This window comes from Coregonus clupeaformis, chromosome 12 (assembly GCF_020615455.1).
Source record: "Coregonus clupeaformis isolate EN_2021a chromosome 12, ASM2061545v1, whole genome shotgun sequence".
NCBI classification, from domain to species: Eukaryota; Metazoa; Chordata; class Actinopteri; order Salmoniformes; family Salmonidae; genus Coregonus; species Coregonus clupeaformis.
In genome coordinates, this window is record NC_059203.1 from 13188037 (window position 1) to 13208025 (window position 19989).

Here is a 19989-nt window from a genome sequence, read left to right on the forward strand (position 1 = left end):
ACACCTCCCTCTGCAACTGGATCCTGGACTTCCTGACGGGCCGCCCCCAGGTGGTAAGGGTAGGTAACAACACATCTGCCACACTGATCCTCAACACGGGGGCCCCTCAGGGGTGCGTGCTCAGTCCCCCTCCTGTACTCTCTGTTCACCCATGACTGCATGGCCAGGCACGACTCCAACACCATCATTAAGTTTGCCGACGACACAACAGTGGTAGGCCTGATCACCGACAACGATGAGACAGCCTATAGGGAGGAGGTCAGAGATCTGGCCGTGTGGTGCCAGGACAACAACCTCTCCCCTCAACGTGACCAAGACAAAGGAGATGATTGTGGACTACAGGAAAAAAAAGAGGACTGAGCACGCCCCCATTCTCATCGGCCGGGGCTGTAGTGGAACAGGTTGAGAGCTTCAAGTTCCTTGGTGTCCACATCACCAACGAACTATCATGGTCCAAACACACCAAGACAGTCGTGAAGAGGGCACGACAAAGCCTATTCCCCCTCAGGAGACTAAAAAGATTTGGCATGGGTCCTCAGATCCTCAAAAAATTCTACAGCTGCACCATCGAGAGCATCCTGACTGGTTGCATCACCGCCTGGTATGGCAACTGCTTGGCCTCTGACCGCAAGGCACTACAGAGGGTAGTGCGTACAGCCCAGTACATCACTGGGGCAAAGCTCCCTGCCATTCAGGACCTCTATACCAGGCGGTGTCAGAGGAAGGCCCTCAAAATTGTCAAAGACTCCAGCCACCCTAGTCATAGACTGTTCTCTCTGCTACCGCACGGCAAGCGGTACCGGAGTGCCAAGTCTAGGTCCAAAAGACTTCTCAACAGCTTCTACCCCCAAGCCATAAGACTCCTGAACAGCTAATCATGGCTACCCGGACTATTTGCACTGCCCCCCCCACCCCATCCTTTTTACGCTGCTGCTACTCTGTTAAGTATTTATGCATAGTCACTTTAACTCTACCCACATGTACATATTACCTCAACTACCTCAACTAGCCGGTGCCCCCGCACATTGACTCTGCAACGGTACCCCCCTGTATATATAGCCTCCCTACTGTCACTTTATTTTACTGTATATATAGCCTCCCTACTGTCACTTTATTTTACTTCTGCTCTTTTTTTCTCAACACTTTTTTTGTTGTTGTTTTATTCTTACTTTTTTTGTTTAAAATAAATGCACTGTTGGTTAAGGGCTGTAAGTAAGCATTTCACTGTAATGTCTGCACCTGTTGTATTCGGCGCATGTGACCAATAAAATTTGATTTGATTTGTTCTATTCTATTCTATTCTGTTCTGTTCTATTCTATTCTATTATATTCTATTCTGTTCTATTCTGTTCTATTATGTTCTATTCTGTTCTGTTCTATTCTGTTCTATTCTGTTCTGTTCTGTTCTATTCTGTTCTATTCTGTTCTATTCTGTTCTATTCTATTCTATTCTATTCTATTCTATTCTATTCTATTATGTTCTATTCTATTCTGTTCTATTATGTTCTATTATATTCTATTCTGTTCTGTTCTATTCTATTCTGTTCTATTCTGTTCTATTCTATTCTGTTCTATTCTGTTCTATTCTGTTCGGTTCTATTGTGTTCTATTGTGTTCTGTTCTATTCTGTTCTATTCTGTTCTATTCGGTTCTATTGTGTTCTGTTCTATTCTGTTCTATTCTGTTCTATTCTATTCTGTTCTATTCTATTATTTTATATTCTGTTCTATTCTATTCTGTTCTATTCTGTTCGGTTCTATTCTGTTATATTCTGTTCAATTCTATTCTGTTCAGTTCTGTTCGGTTCTGTTCTATTCTGTTCTATTCTGTTCTATTGTATTCTGTTCTATTCTATCTATTATGTTCTATAGACCAGGTTCTCAGACTCTCAATGGGCCCCATCAGGGAGGGACAATGCTTGTGCATGATCTGAAGACAGAGAACAGAGAGATTAGATTGGTCATACCTTGGGCCAGGAGATTTTCCTGACTAAGAAAAAAAAAAACGGTAGCACATACAAAAAATATGTAATGGCAGCTGGTGTCACCTTATGACAACTGACTTTACACTGTTATAACATGACTCAAACAATACACACAACAACCCTATACCCGAAAGAGGGGACTGAAATTAACAAACAACTACTGGTAAGTAATGGTAATTACCTAATAATAACATGGTTATTACCATGTTATTACCCTGTTATTACCGAGCTGTAATGTAAAGCACTACCAAATTCTCCATTCAGTATATCATAAGTGGTAGTTTGTCTCACGTCTTCCAGTGTGACAGGGTCACTCCGATGATGGTCATCCTCTTCAGGACGTTCTCACCGGCTGGAAGAGGAGACAAGGAAAATCTCCATTACATAACTCTACAGTAAATCATGCAGTGATGTCAATGGGAGATTTCCACCAAAGCTCCAGTTACACATGCAGATCTCAAGCTAGTATTGATTCAATAATGTTTTAAGTTTAGATTCAGGTTATTATAATTTTTTTGATCAGTGTTCTTTAAATCAACTTATAAGGCATTCTGTTTGGAGTGATAGGTACGTCCTAACAGGACATGGATCTCAAGACAGGAATCAACCCTATTGGAGCCTGAGGAGTTTCACGTCATATTTCTCCTTGCAACTGTTAAAGCATTCCGTTTGGAGTGAGTGATACGTTTTGACTGTTTCCTCATCTTCACCCTGTTTCTCCTCCTGAGCTGGCAGTCTCTTTGGGAGGTTAGTGTGTCTCTCTCTCTCTCTCTCTCTCTCTCTCGCTCTCTCTCTCTCTCGCTCTCGCGCTCGCTCTCTTACCAGGCAGTCTCTTCTGGAGGTTAGCCATGGCCTCAGGCTTGTCAAAGTTAGCTCTCATCTGAACCAGCACGTCCATGTTCTCTATCACCAGTTTCTGACAGGAAGAGGAGAGGAGAGGAAGAGGAGAGGAGAGGAATAGGATAGGGGAGGAGAAAGATAATAAGATGAGAGGGAGAGGGAGAGGAGAGGAGAGGAGAGGAAAGAGAGGATAAGAAGAGTTAGATACTGTCAACCAGGTTAAGAGTGCAATCACAGCATTGATGTCAAGTCCAATCTTATTGTCAACTTTCTATCATGTACTGCATGAGTTCTAACACATTGATCAAGAGGTCAGACTGTATGTGGATGGAGGATGTAACACTCTGTCACGATCGTTTACGAAGGAGAAGGACCAAGGCGCAGCGTGATATGCATTCATATTTATTTCACGACTAAAACAACAAACGAAACGTCCAAGGTAGACAAATAACATACCTCACACGGAACAAGATCCCACACCCCACTAGTGCCAACAGGCTACCTAAGTATGGGCCCCAATCAGAGACAACGAGCTACAGCTGCCTCTGATTGGGAACCACCCTGGCCAACATAGATCTAAACGATCTAGAAACTAACATAGACAAACCCAACACAGAAAATACACACCCTGACTCAACAAATACAAGTCCCTGGAGTCAGGGCGTGACACACTCCACTAAAAAGGGGATGTTTGGGTCACAATTACATAATTTTTTTTGACTAGGTGAGGAGAGTAGGACTGACTTCAATTACCTTCTCTTTTGGACTGTGTGAGGAGAGTAGGACTGACTTCAATTACCTTCTCTTTTGGACTGGGTGAGGAGAGTAGGACTGACTTCATTGTTCCACATCATAGATATTTATGAGCCATCTATAATTGTTTGAAACTTAATCCTACCGTGAGTTCTCCAATTTGTGAGGTGATATGCCACATCAGGTTCTCACTGAGGAATTAGAGACCGACTGTACGGACCAATCAGCTCGGCCAGGGCCTGCATCTCTGGGCAGATTAGGGATGAAGAGGAGAATATGGATGTTTAGTTTTAGACTGTAATTTATTCTGTAGTTTAGACTGTAGTTTAGACTGTGGCTTAATTCAATCCAACCTACATTTAGCTATTTATTTACCAAGTAAAGCTCTTGACTTACTGAACCACAGCTATTATAAAGGACTACCACCAGGGAGGCTATACTTAGGGTGACTACATGTGCCGGATTGTGCCGGAAAGTCCCACCTTTTGACCCTTTGTACCGCAACGAAACAATAATGTCCCGCATTTTACCAACAAATTCAATCACCACTTAAAAAAAAAAAGGTTAAAAACCTTTTTTCTGTTGTTTATTTTTTGACTTTATGGTTTTTTACCCCATATGTAACTCTTGTGTTGTTGTTTTTATCGCACTGCTTTGCTTTATCTTGGCCAGGTCGCAGTTGTAAATGAGAACTTGTTCTCAACTGGCTTACCTGGTTAAATAAAGGTGAAATAAAAAAATAAATAAAAAAATTCAACATACAGTATTTGCTCCTACTTCGCTCAATCCCGTTTTATAAGTCTCCCTTCCTGTTTTACATTCCCTGAGACTAACCAGAAATATTTCCTTGGCCCAACATTCCCACATTTTCATAAAACGGCCACACACGTGGTCTCAATCGTTTCTGTATCACCAAATTTTGCGCGAAGCAAAAAAACGCAGGCTAGGTGCGCTTCAATTGATTATTCGGTGCTGCGGACAGCACGGGTCCGTAGCACACAGAACATCGCTCCTTCACTTCTCACAATGGTGCTTGTTTAGTTAAGTAAGATCAAAGCTGAAGCAATGTCTTGGAAGATCACATAATGATTAATTAGTATTCTACATAACATAATCAAATGTAATAGCATAGTATAACGTTACTGTCACACCCCCCCCCCCAAACTTCTTTTATTTATTATGAGATTTTATGATTTTTTTTTTTTTTAAAGCTAGTGGGGCTAAAACTCAACAGCGAGCACCACTAGGTCATTTGGGTATTTTAAATGTGGTCACCTTAGGTATACTCCCCTGGATATTTAGAAGTAATGTGTGTACATGGACAGCAGCTTGTAAACAAAGACACTGATTGAACAAATACTACTATGACAGTTCAATAGAACTCCAACCTTGGGGCGGCAGGTAGCTTAGTGGGTAAGAGCGTTGTGCCAGTAACCGAAAGGTCGCTGGTTCTAATCCCCGAGCCGACTAGGTGAAAAATCTGTCGATGTGCCCTTGAGCAAGGCACTTAACCCTAATTGCTCCTGTAAGTCGCTCTGGATAAGAGCGTCTGCTAAATGACTAAAAAATATATATATATATATATATATTACAGTGAGCAGATAAATGACTTGCAAAATGTCAAAGAGTCCCACACAGAGAAGGAACACCGTACAGTACAGTATGGTGCATCCTAAATGGCACTGTTCCCTATAGTGTCCTATTTATGATGCATCCAGTATATCTCATCATCAGTGAGGTACATATGCATTGTGATGATGAGTCTGTAGGTGTCTCGGTAGGAGAGAGGATCTCCAAGTTCTCTCTGTGTCTGGTGAATGGAGAGAGGATATCCTAGGCCTCTCTGTGTCTGGTGAATGGAGAGAGGATCTCCTAGGCCTCTCTGTGTCTGGTGAATGGAGAGAGGATCTCCTAGGCCTCTCTGTGTCTGGTGAATGGAGAGAGGATCTCCTAGGCCTCTCTGTGTCTGGTGAATGGAGAGAGGATCTCCTAGGCCTCTCTGTGTCTGGTGAATGGAGAGAGGATCTCCTAGGCCTCTCTGTGTCTGGTGAATGGAGAGAGGATCTCCTAGTTCTCTCTGTGTCTGGTGAATGGAGAGAGGATCTCCTATGCCTCTCTGTGTCTGGTGTATCGAGAGAGGATCTCCTAGGCCTCTCTGTGTCAGGTGAATGGAGAGAGGATCTCCTAGGTTACCTTGCCTTTCTTGCCAACTCATAACCCAACAATGCAATAATCAATAACAATGTAATACTAGATGGAAGTGATGGAAGTAGATATGTATAGGGGTAAGGTGACTATATACAGGGTCTGTTCAATACCATATTTACAATGTGCAGGGATTCTGGAGTGATAGATGTAGATATGTATATAGGGGTAAGGTGAATATATATACAGGGTAAGTTCCAATACCATATTAACAATGTGCAGGGATACTGGAGTGATGGAGGTAGACATGTATAGGGGTAAGGTGACTAGGCATCAGGATATAAGATAAACAGAGTAGTAGCAGCTTGTATGTGAGTTGGTGTGTGGGTGATGGAGTGACAGTGTGTGTGAGTGTTGGAGTGAGTGTGTGTGTGTGAGTGTTGGAGTGAGTGAGTGTGAGTGTATAGGGCCCTGTGAGTGTGCATAGAAACAGTGCAAAACTCAAAATAAAAGGTCAATAAAGATAGAAGGTAAACTCAAATAGTCTGTGTAGCCATTTTCAGTCTTATTGCTTGGGGATAGAAGCTGATAAAAAGCCTGTTGGTGCCAGACTTACTGCTCCGGTACCTCTTGCCATGCGGAAGCAGAGAGAACAGTCTATGGCTTGGGTGGCTGGAGTCTAACAATTTTCTAGGCGTTCCTACCACCCCACCTGATATAGAGGTTCTGGATGGCAGGGAGCTCGGCCCCAGTGATGAACTGGGCTGTCCGCACCACCCTCTGTAGTGCCATGTGATCGAGGGCGGTGCTAGTAGCAGTAGCAGTGATGCAGCAAGTCAAAAATGCTCTCAATGGTACATCTGTAGGACTTTTTGAGGATCTGAGGGCCCATACCAAACTTCTTCAACCTCCTGAGGGGGAAGAATCCTTCTTCACGACCGTGTGTGTGTGTTTAGATCATTTTAAGTCTTTAGTGATTTGGACACCGAGGAACTTGACCTGCTCCACTGCAACCCCGTCGATGTGGATGGGGGTGTGCTCGCCCCCCACCCTGTTTCTTGTAGTCCACGATCAGCTCCTTGGTCTTGCTGACGTTGAGGGAGAGGTTGTTGTTCTGGCACCACACTGCCAGGTCACTGACCTCCTCCTCCTTGTAGGCTGTCTCATCGTTGTGTGTGTGTGTGTGTGTGTATGTGTGTGTGTGTGTCTGTGTCTGTGCATCCATTTGCGCAAGAATGTATACAACACACATGCCACAGAGAGTCAGCCTGTATGAGTCAGCCTGTATGAGTCAGACTGTATGAGTCAGACTGTATGAGTCAGTGTAGAATGTTGTGATGGACTGTCCCCTGTACGAGTCCAGTGGCTGTGTCTGCTGCAGCAGGACATTCTTGACCAGCCTAGTAACATCCAGACTGAGGTAGCGTGACAGTGAGTGCAGGCTGGCAGTGTAGGCCCCAATCCCGGCCAGATGGTCAGACGGATGCCCTATCTCCTGGGTGGTCTGGTTGGGATGGGTCATGATCCTGCGACAAGGACAAACCAACGACATGAGCATCAAACAGGACTGGCATGGCAGTCTGAATGTACAACAGTCAGGCTAAATGGACCATTTGGTGATTATGATACTCTGGACCGGCACGTTGGCTTGGTTGAAAGGTAACTCCGGTTCTGTCTGTTTTGTGTATAAACCGGCACAACCCCTCCTCTTTCATGTTCTCTTGTTCTCGTTCTCTCTCTTTCTCTCTCTCTCTCTCTCTCTCTCTTTCTCTCTCTACACTCTCTCTCTCTTTCTCTCTCTACACTCTCTTTTTCTCTCTCTATACTCTCTCTCTCTCTCTCTCTCTCTCTCTCTCTCTTTCTCTCTCTACACTCTCTCTTTCTCTCTCTACACTCTCTCTTTCTCTCTCTATACTCTATCTTTCTCTCTCTACACACTCTTTCTCTCTCTATACTCTCTCTCTCTCTCTCTCTCTCTTTCTCTCTCTCTCTCTACACTCTCTCTCTCTCTTTCTCTCTCTACACTCTCTTTTTCTCTCTCTATACTCTCTCTCTCTCTTTTTCTTTCTATACTCTCTCTTTCTCTCTCTCTCTCTCTCTCTCTCTCTCTCTCTCTCTCTCTCTCTCTCTCTCTCTCTCTCTCTCTCTCTCTCTCTCTCTCTCTCTCTCTCTCTTTCTATCTTGCTCTCTCTTTCTATCTTTCTCTCTCTTTCTATCTTTCTCTGTCTCTCTCTATCTGTCTCTCTCTGCTGCCTGTATTTACGTTACAGAAGCAATTCTACTGCTGAGCTTCCACTCTGGAAACCTAATTTTAGGGGCAGCATGACGGAGAGATAATCATCTGGTAGGGACTTGGAGACGAAGCAGAACATGTACTCAGACCATTAGAGTCTCCTGCGTTGGTATGAATGTCAATTTTGAAATAGAGAAAATAGTAACCTAGCTATGATTGTCTGACTTCCTGAACTCTGTAATATACAGTGCCTTCAGAAAGTATTCACACCCCTTGACTTTTTCCACATTTTGTTGTGTTACAGCCTGAGTAAAAAAGTATTACATTTTTATTTTGTGTCACTGGCCTACACACAATACCCCATAATGTCATAGTGGAATTATGTTTTTAGAAATGTTTACAAATTATTTAAAAATGAAAAGCTGAAATGTCTTGAGTCAATAAGTATTCAACCCCTTTGTTATGGCAAGCCTAAATAAGTTCAGGAGTAAAAATGTGCTTAACAAGTCACATAAGTTACATGGACTCACTCTGGGTGCAATAATAGTCTTTAGCATCATTTTTGAATGACTACCTTATCTTTGTACCCCACATATACAATTATCTGTAAGGTCCCTCAGTTGAGCAGTGAATTTCAAACACAGATTCAACCACAAAGACCAGGGAGGTTTTCCAATGCCTCGCAAAGAAGGTAGATGGGTAAAAAAAAAAAAAGCTGACGTTAAATATCCCTTTGATCATGGTGAAGTTATTAATTACACTTTGGATGGTGTATCAATACACCCAGTCACTACAAAGATACAGGCTTCCTTCCTAACGTAGTTGCTGGAGAGTAAGGAGACCGCTCAGGGATTTCACCATGAGGCCAATGGTGACTTTAAAACAGTTACAGAGTTTAATGCAATAATACTAACCTAAATGACAGAGTGAAAAGAAGGAAGCCTTACAGAATACAAATATTCCAAAACATGCATTCCATTTGCATTAAGGCACTAAAGTAATACTGCAATAAATGTGGCTAAGAAATTCACTTTTTGTCCTAAATACAAAGTTGTTATGTTTGGGGCAAATCCAACACGACACATCACTGAGTGCCACTCTTCATATTTTCAAGCATGGTGGTGGCTGCATCATGTTATGGGTATGCTTGTCATCAGCAAGGACTAGGGAGTTTTTTAGGATAAAAAGAAAGGAATGGAGCTGAGCACAGGCAAAATCAGTCTGCTTTCCAACAGACACTGGGAGACAAGTTCACCTTTCAGCAGGACAATAACCTAAAACACAAGGCCAAATATACACTGGAGTTGCTTACCAAGACGACATTGAATGTTCCTGAGTGGCCTAGTTACAGTTTTGACTTATATCGGCTTGAAGATCTATGGCAAGACGTGAAAATGTCTGTCTTGCAATGATCAACAAACAACTTGACAGAGCTGACAGAGAATAATTTGAAAATATTGCATAATCCAGGTGTGCAAAGCTTTTAGAGACTTACCCAGAACGACACACAGCTGTAATCGCTGCCAAAGGTGATTCTAACATGTAATGACGCAGGGGTGTGATTACTTACGTAAATAGAGAGGGATGGAGGAGTATAGAGATGGATGGGGGGATGGAGGGGTATATACAGTGGCTTGCGAAAGTATTCACCCCCCTTGGCATTTTTCCTAATTTGTTGCCTTACAACCTGGAATTAAACATGATTTTTTGGGGGTTTGTATCATTTGATTTACACAACATGCCTACCACTTTGAAGATGCAAATTATTTTTGGGGGTGAAACAAACAACAAATAAGACCAAAAAACAGAAAACTTGAGCGTGCATAACTATTCGCCCCCCAAAGTCAATACTCTGTAGAGCCACCTTTTGCAGCAATTACAGCTGCAAGTCTCTTGGGGTATGTCTCTATAAGCTTGGCACATCTAGCCACTGGGATTTTTGCCCATTCTTCAAGGCAAAACTGCTCCAGCTCCTTCAAGTTGGATGGGTTCTGCTGGTGTCCAGCAATCTTTAACTCATACCACAGATTCTCAATTGGATTGAGGTCTGGGCTTTGACTAGGCCATTCCAAGACATTTAAATGTTTCCACTTAAACCACTTGAGTGTTGCTTTAGCAGTATGCTTAGGGTCATTGTCCTGCTGGAAGGTGAACCTCCGTCCCAGTCTCAAATCTCTGGAAGAGAGAAACAGGTTTCCCTCAAGAATTTCCCTGTATTTAGCGCCATACATCATTCCTTCAATTCTGACCAGTTTCCCTGCCGATGAAAAACATCCCCACAGCATGATGCTGCCACCACCATGCTTCACTGTGGGGATGGTGTTCTCGGGGTGATGAGAGGTGTTGGGTTTGCGCCAGACATAGCGTTTTCCTTGATGGCCAAAAAGCTCAATTTTAGTCTCATCTGACCAGAGTACCTTCTTCCATATGTTTGGGGAGTCTCTCACATGCCTTTTGGCGAAGACCAAATGTGTTTGCTTATTTTTTTCTTTAAGCAATGGCTTTACTCTTACATAAAGCCCAGCTCTGAGGAGTGTACGGCTTAAAGTGGTCCTATGGACAGATACTCCAATCTCCGCTGTGGAGCTTTGCAGCTCCTTCAGGGTTATCTTTGGTCTCTTTGTTGCCTCTCTGATGAATGCCCTCCTTGCCTGGTCCATGAGTTTTGGTGGGTGGCCCTCTCTTGGCAGGTTTGTTGTGGTGCCATGTTCTTTCAATGTTTTAATAATGGATTTAATGGTGCTCCGTGGGATAATCAAAGTTTCTGATATTTTTTTATAACCCAACCCTGAACTGTACTTCTCCACAACTTTGTCCCTGACCTGTTTGGAGAGCTCCTTGGTCTTCATGGTGCCGCTTGCTTGGTAGTGCCCCTTGCTTAGTGGTGTTGCAGGCTCTGGGGCCTTTCAGAACAAGTGATAGACCATGTGACAACAAAATAGGAAAAATGCCAAGGGGGATGAATACATTTGTAGATGGATGGAGGGATATAGACAGGGATGGAGGGGTACAGAGAGGGATAGAGAGGGATGGAGGGGTACATAGATGGATAGAGAGGGATGGAGGGGTACATAGATGGATAGAGAGGGATGGAGGGGTACATAGATGGATAGAGGGGTATAGACAGGGATAGAGGGGTATAGAGAGGGATAGAGGGGTATAGAGGGGGATAGAGAGGGATGGAGGGTTACATAGATGGATAGAGAGGGTATAGAGAGGGATAGAGGGGTATAGAGAGGGATAGAGGGGTATAGACAGGGATAGAGAGGGGATGGAGGGGGATAGAGGGGTATAGAGGGGGTATAGACAGGGATAGAGGGGTATAGAGAGGGATAGAGAGGGATGGAGGGGGATAGAGGGGGTATCGAGGGGGATAGAGAGGGATGGAGGGGGATAGAGAGGGATGGAGGGTTACATAGATGGATAGAGAGGGTATAGAGAGGGATAGAGGGGTATAGAGAGGGATAGAGGGGTATAGAGGGGGATAGAGAGGGATGGAGGGTTACATAGATGGATAGAGAGGGTATAGAGAGGGATAGAGGGGTATAGAGAGGGATAGAGGGGTATAGACAGGGATAGAGAGGGATGGAGGGGGATAGAGGGGTATAGAGGGGGTATAGACAGGGATAGAGGGGTATAGAGAGGGATAGAGAGGGATGGAGGGGGATAGAGGGGTATCGAGGGGGATAGAGAGGGATGGAGGGGTACATAGATGGATAGAGAGGGTATAGAGAGGGATAGAGGGGTATAGAGAGGGATAGAGGGGTATAGACAGGGATAGAGGGGTATAGAGAGGGATAGAGAGGGATGGAGGGGGATAGAGGGGTATAGAGGGGTATAGACAGGGATGGAGGGATATAGAGAGGGATAGAGAGGGATGGAGGGGGATGGAGGGTTATAGAGAGGGATAGAGAGGGATAGAGAGGGATAGAGGGGTATAGAGAGGGATAGAGAGGGATAGAGAGGGATAGAGGGGTATAGAGGGGTATAGACAGGGATGGAGGGTTATAGAGAGGGATAGAGAGGGTATAGAGAGGGATAGAGGGGTATAGACAGGGATAGAGGGGTATAGAGAGGGATAGAGAGGGATGGAGGGATATTAGAGGGATGGAGGGATGTTAGATGGATAGAGGTATATAGAGAGGGATAGAGGGATGGAGAGAGGGATAGAGAGATATAGGGGGTTAAAGAGGGGTAAAAGCACTGACTTGGTGGCGATGGCGCGGTCTGTCCTCTGTCTGTCCTCGGTCTGTCCTCTGTCTGTCCGCGGTCTGTCCTCTGTCTGTCTGTGCCAGGTTTCTCTCTTTACCCCTCTCCTTTTCTCGGCGTCTGCTTCTTCTGATTCTTATTGCGAGCTGCGCTTACGGTCTGGCCACAGTGTTTGGGCAACAGCTAATAGGGAACATGATTAAGAGGACCACATAGAAGAAATAGTATTAGAATATACGTTTTCCATTTAAGTCTGTTATACATTGCTTGCGGTGTTTACAGAAAAATAAATTAGTGATTTTACTTTTTCCTGCTACGCTGCAACCTCTCAGGAGCCTAAACTAAAGTAAACACCCTCACAATGTTTTCCAGCATAGAGAAAAACAACCTTCTCTCGTTACACCATCTCCTCTTCACCTTCTCACTGTCTTTCCACTAGCACACTCCTACATTAAAGCTACAATCTGGGATTTGCTTCATTAACGGGTAAATATGTAGAATTCAAATGACCATTGAAAAGATTCCCAGATGCCAAATTGTACCTTTAAATCGAGCGCAGTGACCACGAGGGTGTTGCAATATAATTGGAAATACTGTCAATTGGCTGCATCAATCTTATAGTTAATTAGTTGTGTGACCTGTACCCTTCCCCCAGAATCCTGGTCATCGAGGTTGGATATCTCGAACACACAAACACACACACACACACACACACACACACACACACACACGCAGACACACACACACACACACCTGGTCATTGAGGCTGCACTGTTCAGCACATATCTCAAAGACGACAGAGCTGTTCTGTCTGGCGATGTCCTCCAGGAAAGTCACACAGACTCCTCTTCTCAACTGCCTCCGTCTAGACAACAACAAGAAACACAAAGAGATGTCTCTCAGACTTTACCATATTTATCGCTAAAATTAGTTTTTTCTGTTTTTTTCCCCCACAATTTACTGAGATGCTCCACACTAAAGTGATAATTGTTTTCACCATTCAGTACTTGATGTGATGTGACCTGACCTGAAAAAACTACCCAGCCGAAAATACAACCAACAATTTTCGTAGCCATGTAACGTGGTCAGGAAAAGTGCATTGGCTAACTTTAAATTTAACATGACCAGTTTAAATATGTTATTACAGCAGGATACCCAGCTTGAGGCCAGATGGTGTCTCTGTAGCCCAATACCAACCTCTTCTGGATACTGCTGGTGGACACTATGGCTGGAGAGGGAGCAAACCAGAGGGAAAGACATGAGGTAGCGCCGTACAGAAACCTCCTCACTGCTCTGGGAGAACATCTTCTCCAACACCCGTGGGTACAAACTAGAGAAAAACACAACCATATCTCAGTCTTTAGCAGTGAAATATATAGGAGTCATATCTCAGTCTTTAGCAGTGAAATATATAGGAGCCACATCTCAGTCTTTAGCAGTGAAATATATAGGAGTCATATCTCAGTCTTTAGCAGTGAAATATATAGGAGCCACATCTCAGTCTTTAGCAGTGAAATATATAGGAGCCACATCTCAGTCTTTAGGAGTTAACACACACTGTATTGTCTGCGTCCCAAATGGCACCCTGTTGCCTATATTGTGCACTACCTTTGACAAGGGCCCATAGATAATAGGGTGCCATTTGGAACGCAACCATGGTGTTACATACAGTACCAGTCAAAAGTTTGGACACACCTACTCAGTCAAGGGTTTTTCTTAATTTTTTTTACAATTTTCTACATTGTAGAATAATAGTGAAGACATCAAAAGTATTAAATAATACATATGTAATCATGTAGTAACCAAAGAAGTGTTAAACAAATCAAAATGTATTTTATATTTGAGATTTTTCAAATAGCCACCCTTTGCCTTGATGACAGCTTTGCACACACTTTTCCTGAATACATGTGTGGGCCCTAGTTCCTAGATCCTAGACCCTAGATCCTAGACACTAGTCCCTAGACCCTAGACCCAAATCCTAGACCCTAGTCCCTAGTCCCTAGACCCTAGTCTCTAGATCCTAGACCCTAGACCCTAGACCCTAGACCCTAGTCTCTAGATCCTAGACCCTAGACCCTAGTCCCTAGAGCCGAGACCCTAGTCCCTAGACCCTAGATCCTAGATCCTAGTCCCTAGACCCTAGTCCCTAGACCCTAGTCCCTAGATCCTAGTCCCTAGACCCTAGTCCGTAGATCCGAGACCCTAGACCCTAGTCCCTAGATCCTAGTCCCTAGACCCTAGTCCGTAGATCCGAGACCCTAGTCCCTAGACCCTAGTCCCTAGATCCTAGTCCCTAGATCCTAGTCCCTAGACCCTAGTCCCTAGATCCTAGTCCCTAGACCCTAGTCCGTAGATCCGAGACCCTAGTCCCTAGAGCCTAGACCCTAGACCCTAGTCCCTAAACCCTAGTCCCTAGTCCCTATATATTTTAGTCCCTATATCCTAGTCCCTAGTCCCTAGATCCTAGTCCCTAGATCCTAGTCCCTAGACCCTAGTCCCTAGACCCTAGACCCTAGACCCTAGACCCTAGACCCTAGACCCTAGTCCCTAGACCCTAGTCCCTAGATCCGAGACCCTAGACCCTAGACCCTAGACCCTAGACCAGGGGTGTAAAACGTCCGGCCCACGGGCCGGATCAGGCCCGCAAACGGGTTTAATCCGGCCCGCGAGATGATTTTGTAAAGTATAAAAATGGGCTGCAATTTTTAAATAAAATAAACTGCTGTTCCAATTGCGTCCACTGGATGGCGCAATAGCAATTGTGTTAAGCAAGCAAACTGTTTATACCGGGGCAGAGCAAGTAGGTCAAGCAACTGCAGCCAGTCCAGATGTTTTGCCCGCAATATTTATTACGGCTTCTACTTTTAACATTATGTGCTTTGGCACCCTCATTGCCCCAATATGTCTCTGTCAAAAAGAGAAAAGTGGACGCAGAGTGCAGAGTGTTCCAAGAAAAATGGTCATCTTCCTATTCATTCACGGAATTGAATGGGAAAGCTGTCTGTTTGGTGTGTTCACAGCATATTGCAGTGCTGAAAGAATATAACCTTCGTCGCCACTATGTGAGTCTTCATGCCAACAAATATGACAACTTTCAAGGACAGCGGAGAAGAGAGAAGGTGAATGAACTGTTGGCGGGTCTGAAGAAACAGCAGTCTGTGTTTACTCACAGCCGAGACATCAGTGACGCTGCAGTGAAAGCTAGCTACCTCATTGCTAATGAAATCGCAGTGGCTTCAAAACCATTTAGTGAGGGTGAATTTGTAAAAACATGCATGATGAAGGCAGCGGAGATTGTGTGCCCTGAAAAGCGCCAGGCTTTTGCAAATATCAGCCTGACAAGAAACACAGTTGCAGACAGGATTTCCGATCTTTCAGTGGATTTGGACAGCCAGTTGAAGCAAAACGTAAAGTCATTTATTGCATTTTCGGTTGCAATTGATGAAAGCACGGACATTACAGATGTTGCACAACTGGCCATTTTCATCCGCGGAGTTGATGACACATTGACCGTCACCGAGGAGTTTGTGGAGTTGGTGCCCGATGACAGATACAACGACAGCAGCTGATATTTTCACCTCACTCGTCGGCGCGCTGGACAGGGTCGGAGTGGACTGGTCCCGCGCTGTCAGCCTGGCTACAGATGGTGCGCCCTCAATGATCGGGAAAAAAGCAGGCGTTGTGACAAAGTTCAGAGAGAAAGTGCAATCTGCAAATGGAGGACGTGATTTTTGGACTTTTCAATGTATTTTGCACCAGGAGGCTTTGTGTTGCAAGTCATTAAAGATGGATAACGTCATGAAGGTGGTCATCCAAACTGTTAATTTCATCCGATCCAGAAGCCTGAATCACCGTCAGTTTGACAGCCTTCTCAGAGAGAAAGACCACATCTATGGCCTGCCATACCACACTGAGGTAAGATGGTTAAGCCGAGGTGCTGTGCTGAGGCATTTCTTTGATTTACGAGAAGAAATTGAACAGTTCATGGAAGAAAAGGGCAAACCAGTGTTAGAATTTCATTCCGCAGAATGGATGCAGGACCTTGCATTTATGGTGGATGTTACAGAGCACCTGAATAACTTGAACAAACAGCTGCAAGGGTGCAACAAAGTTGTCACACAGTATTATGACAGCATACGTTCTTTCAAGTTGAAGCTGTCATTGTGGGAGACACAACTCGCCGGTGGTGATGCAGCTCACTTCCCCTGTCTGAAAAATGTGTGCGCAACCCAACATGTGGCAGACATGAAGCGGTTCAAAGATAAAATAACGGGTCTGTTACGGGAGTTTGAGCAACACTTTCAGATTTTTGGTGAGCTGGAGAAGGACTTCAACGTTTTTTGGTCGCCATTCACCATGAATCCCTCTGATCTGCCCGTCAGCATCCAACTTTAAATAATAGACTTGCAGTGTGACTCGGATTTGAAGGGCAAATTTGCCGCAGCTGGCTTGGACACATTTTATCAGAATCTCTTGCCAGGTTACCCCAACTTGACAGCCCTCGCTGCAAAACTGTTGTGCATGGTTGGAACCACATATCTTTGTGAGCAAGTTTTCTCTGTAATGAGCATAAATAAAACAAAGCTGCACTCAAGGCTCACGCACAAGCACTTGAATCACATCCTGAAGTTGGCTGCCACTCAGGATGTGACGCCTGATATTGATGCGCTGGTGAAAGCTAAAAGATGCCAGGTATCAGGAGTCAAATAAACTATGCAACCCCACTTAAAGTGCTGCATGAGACACCCTGATATAGTTCTGTGATCTGTTATATACTTCTGTGAATCACTGAGGCATTGTGTGTTTGTGTGTTCTTTTTCTTTAGAATTTTCAAATAAACTTGAGGTGTTTTATGATTAATAGTGATGTTGTGCTTGTACTATTTTGGACACACTGTCCTCAGGCTCCAGCTTTATGTTTTATGTTGATCATATTAAAACACAAAAAAAATCTGAAGTTGTTGTTTTTAAGTTATATATATACCATGATTTTACCGGTCTGGCCCACTTGGGAATAGATTTTCCTCCATGTGGCCCCTGAGCTAAAATGAGTTTGACACCCCTGCCCTAGACCCTAGATCCTAGTCCCTATATCCTAGTCCCTAGATCCTAGACCCTAGACCCTAGTCCCCAGTCCCTAGATCCTAGACCCTAGTCCCTAGATCCTAGACCCTAGTCCCTAGACCCTAGTCCCTAGTCCCTAGTCCCTAGCTCCTAGTCCTTAGACCCTAGTCCCTAGTCCCTAGTCCCTAGATCCGAGATCCGAGACCCTAGACCCTAGATCCTAGTCCCTAGATCCTAGACCCTAGTCCCTAGACCCTAGTCCCTAGATCCTAGACCCTAGTCCCTAGACCCTAGTCCCTAGTCCCTAGACCCTAGTCCCTAGATCCGAGACCCTAGTCCCTAGTCCCTAGATCCAAGACCCTAGTCCCTAGTCCCTAGTCCCGAGATCCGAGACCCTAGACCCTAGATCCTAGACCCTAGTCCCTAGACCCTAGATCCTAGACCCTAGTCCCTAGACCCTAGATCCTAGCACCTAGATCCTAGACCCTATTGGGGACCCCTGCCCTAGTCCCAAGACCCTAGATCCTAGTCCCTAGATCCTAGACCCTAGTCCCTAGATCCTATGCACATCATGTGGATCTGAAATGGTTTTGATATCGGCAATATCGTAGACTAAGTGATAGGCTAGGTGGACGTTTTTTCCATATTGCTTTTATCCAATCCCTACTGATCTACAGATGTACCTAGGGATTGGTTCTGATCTACAGATATACCTAGAGGTTGGTTCTGATCTACAGACGTACCTAGAGGTTGGTTCTGATCTACAGATGTACCTAGGGGTTGGTTCTGATCTACAGACGTACCTAGAGGTTGGTTCTGATCTACAGACGTACCTAGAGGTTGGTTCTGATCCAAATATATACCTAGAGGTTGGTTCTGATCTACAGACGTACCTAGGGGCTAGAGGTTGGTTCTGGATGCGGCCCATGGTGGAGTAGACTAGCACCACTGACCAGAGGATGGAGAGATCTGAGGTTTTGTGAAGCATCTCCTGCACGTTGTCCAACATCTTGGTGTGGAACTGGGTCATGTTCATCACCTTGGCCAGGTCTGGGTAGCCCTTCAGTAACCGAAGGGCTTTGGGCACACTAGTGTAGGCCTGTAACATGAAACATCACAGAAACCATGATACACTGGTGTAGGCCTGTAACATGAAACATCACAGAAACCATGATACACTGGTGTAGGCCTGTAACATGAAACATCACAGAAACCATGAGACACTGGTGTAGGCCTGTAACATGAAACATCACAGAAACCATGATACACTGGTGTAGGCCTGTAACATGAAACATCACAGAAACCATGAGACACTGGTGTAGGCCTGTAACATGAAACATCACAGAAACCATGATACACTGGTGTAGGCCTGTAACATGAAACATCACAGAAACCATGATACACTGGTGTAGGCCTGTAACATGAAACATCACAGAAACCATGAGACACTGGTGTAGGCCTGTAACATGAAACATCACAGAAACTAGTGTATTTAATACATTGTGTTTACAGTGTAGGCTTATGGAACAACATGTCCAATGTGATAAATGGAAAGTATTTATATGGACACTTAAGTGAAGTACCTGTAATCTTAAACAGTCCAGTCTCAGAGCCCTGAAATCAAACTCTTCTCAATGTTCCACTGTTGAGTTCCACACAGTACGGTGGTATGGTGGTAGAACACATAAAGTAAACGTAGTATCACACATCACTGTAATCGACAATGACATATTATACGTCTTGTTTACCTTGATTGATGTTCAGTGTAGACAGGGTTGAGACAAATGATGTCATCAGGACTGATTCCTCTTCTGGACAGACGTACATATTCTACATGGAGGAATAGTCAGAATGTTTTGCCTCATATTTGTCATAGTTCTTCGAGCCGGATACACCGTTCATATTCACCCTGGTAACTGTAACTCACTCACACACACACTCAAGCAAGCAAGCACGCACGCACACACACACACACACACATAAACACATGAACTTGTAACTACTGTATCAACAGTATGACTATACGTAAACACAGAAACTAGTGACTACTGTATCAACAGCACAGTAGGACTATACATCCAGATCACTGTTGTATAAGCATTTGCTACATTGTTTAGTTTTGTGACTAGAAAGCTGAAGTGGTAATATGGTAGTGTATATATTTGGTTGATATGGGAGATTGGTAGCGTGCAAAGTGGCATGGCAGGAAGGTACGTTTTATGTGGCAGGAAGGTCTGCTTTGTGTCTACCACTTCAAACTTACGAGTCTATGTAGTCCTCTGGGGTCTTGATCCTGGGGATATTGTCAGAATGTCTGACGAGCGACAGAACCTCGTCACGGGAAAACGACAGAGCCATGAAGACAAACAATGCCTTGGGGACGGATTGACAGAGAGAGAGGGAAGGATGGAGGGAGAGAGAGAGTGAGTGTATATATACATAATATGACATTTGAAATGTCTTTATTCTTTTGGAACTTCTGAGTGTAATGTTTACTGTTAATATTTATTGTTTCTTTCACTTTTGTTTACTATCTACTTCACTTGCTTTGGCAATGTTAACATACGTTTCCCATGCCAATAAAGCCCTTGAGAGAGAGAGAGAGAGAGAGAGAGAGAGAGAGAGAGAGAGAGAGAGAGAGAGAGAGAGAGAGAGAGAGAGAGAGAGAGAGAGAGAGAGAGAGAGAGAGAGAGAGAGAGAGAGAGAGAGAGAGAGAGAGAGAGAGAGAGAGAGAGAGAGAGAGAGAGAGAGAAACTGGCCTG

General features: G+C 44.3%; 1 pseudogene; it reads right to left on the reverse strand.

Annotated features, from left to right (window-relative positions):
• Positions 1-2271: 2271 nt before the first annotated feature.
• LOC121578815 overlaps positions 2272-19989 on the reverse strand; it is a 30219-nt pseudogene continuing 12501 nt past the window's right edge.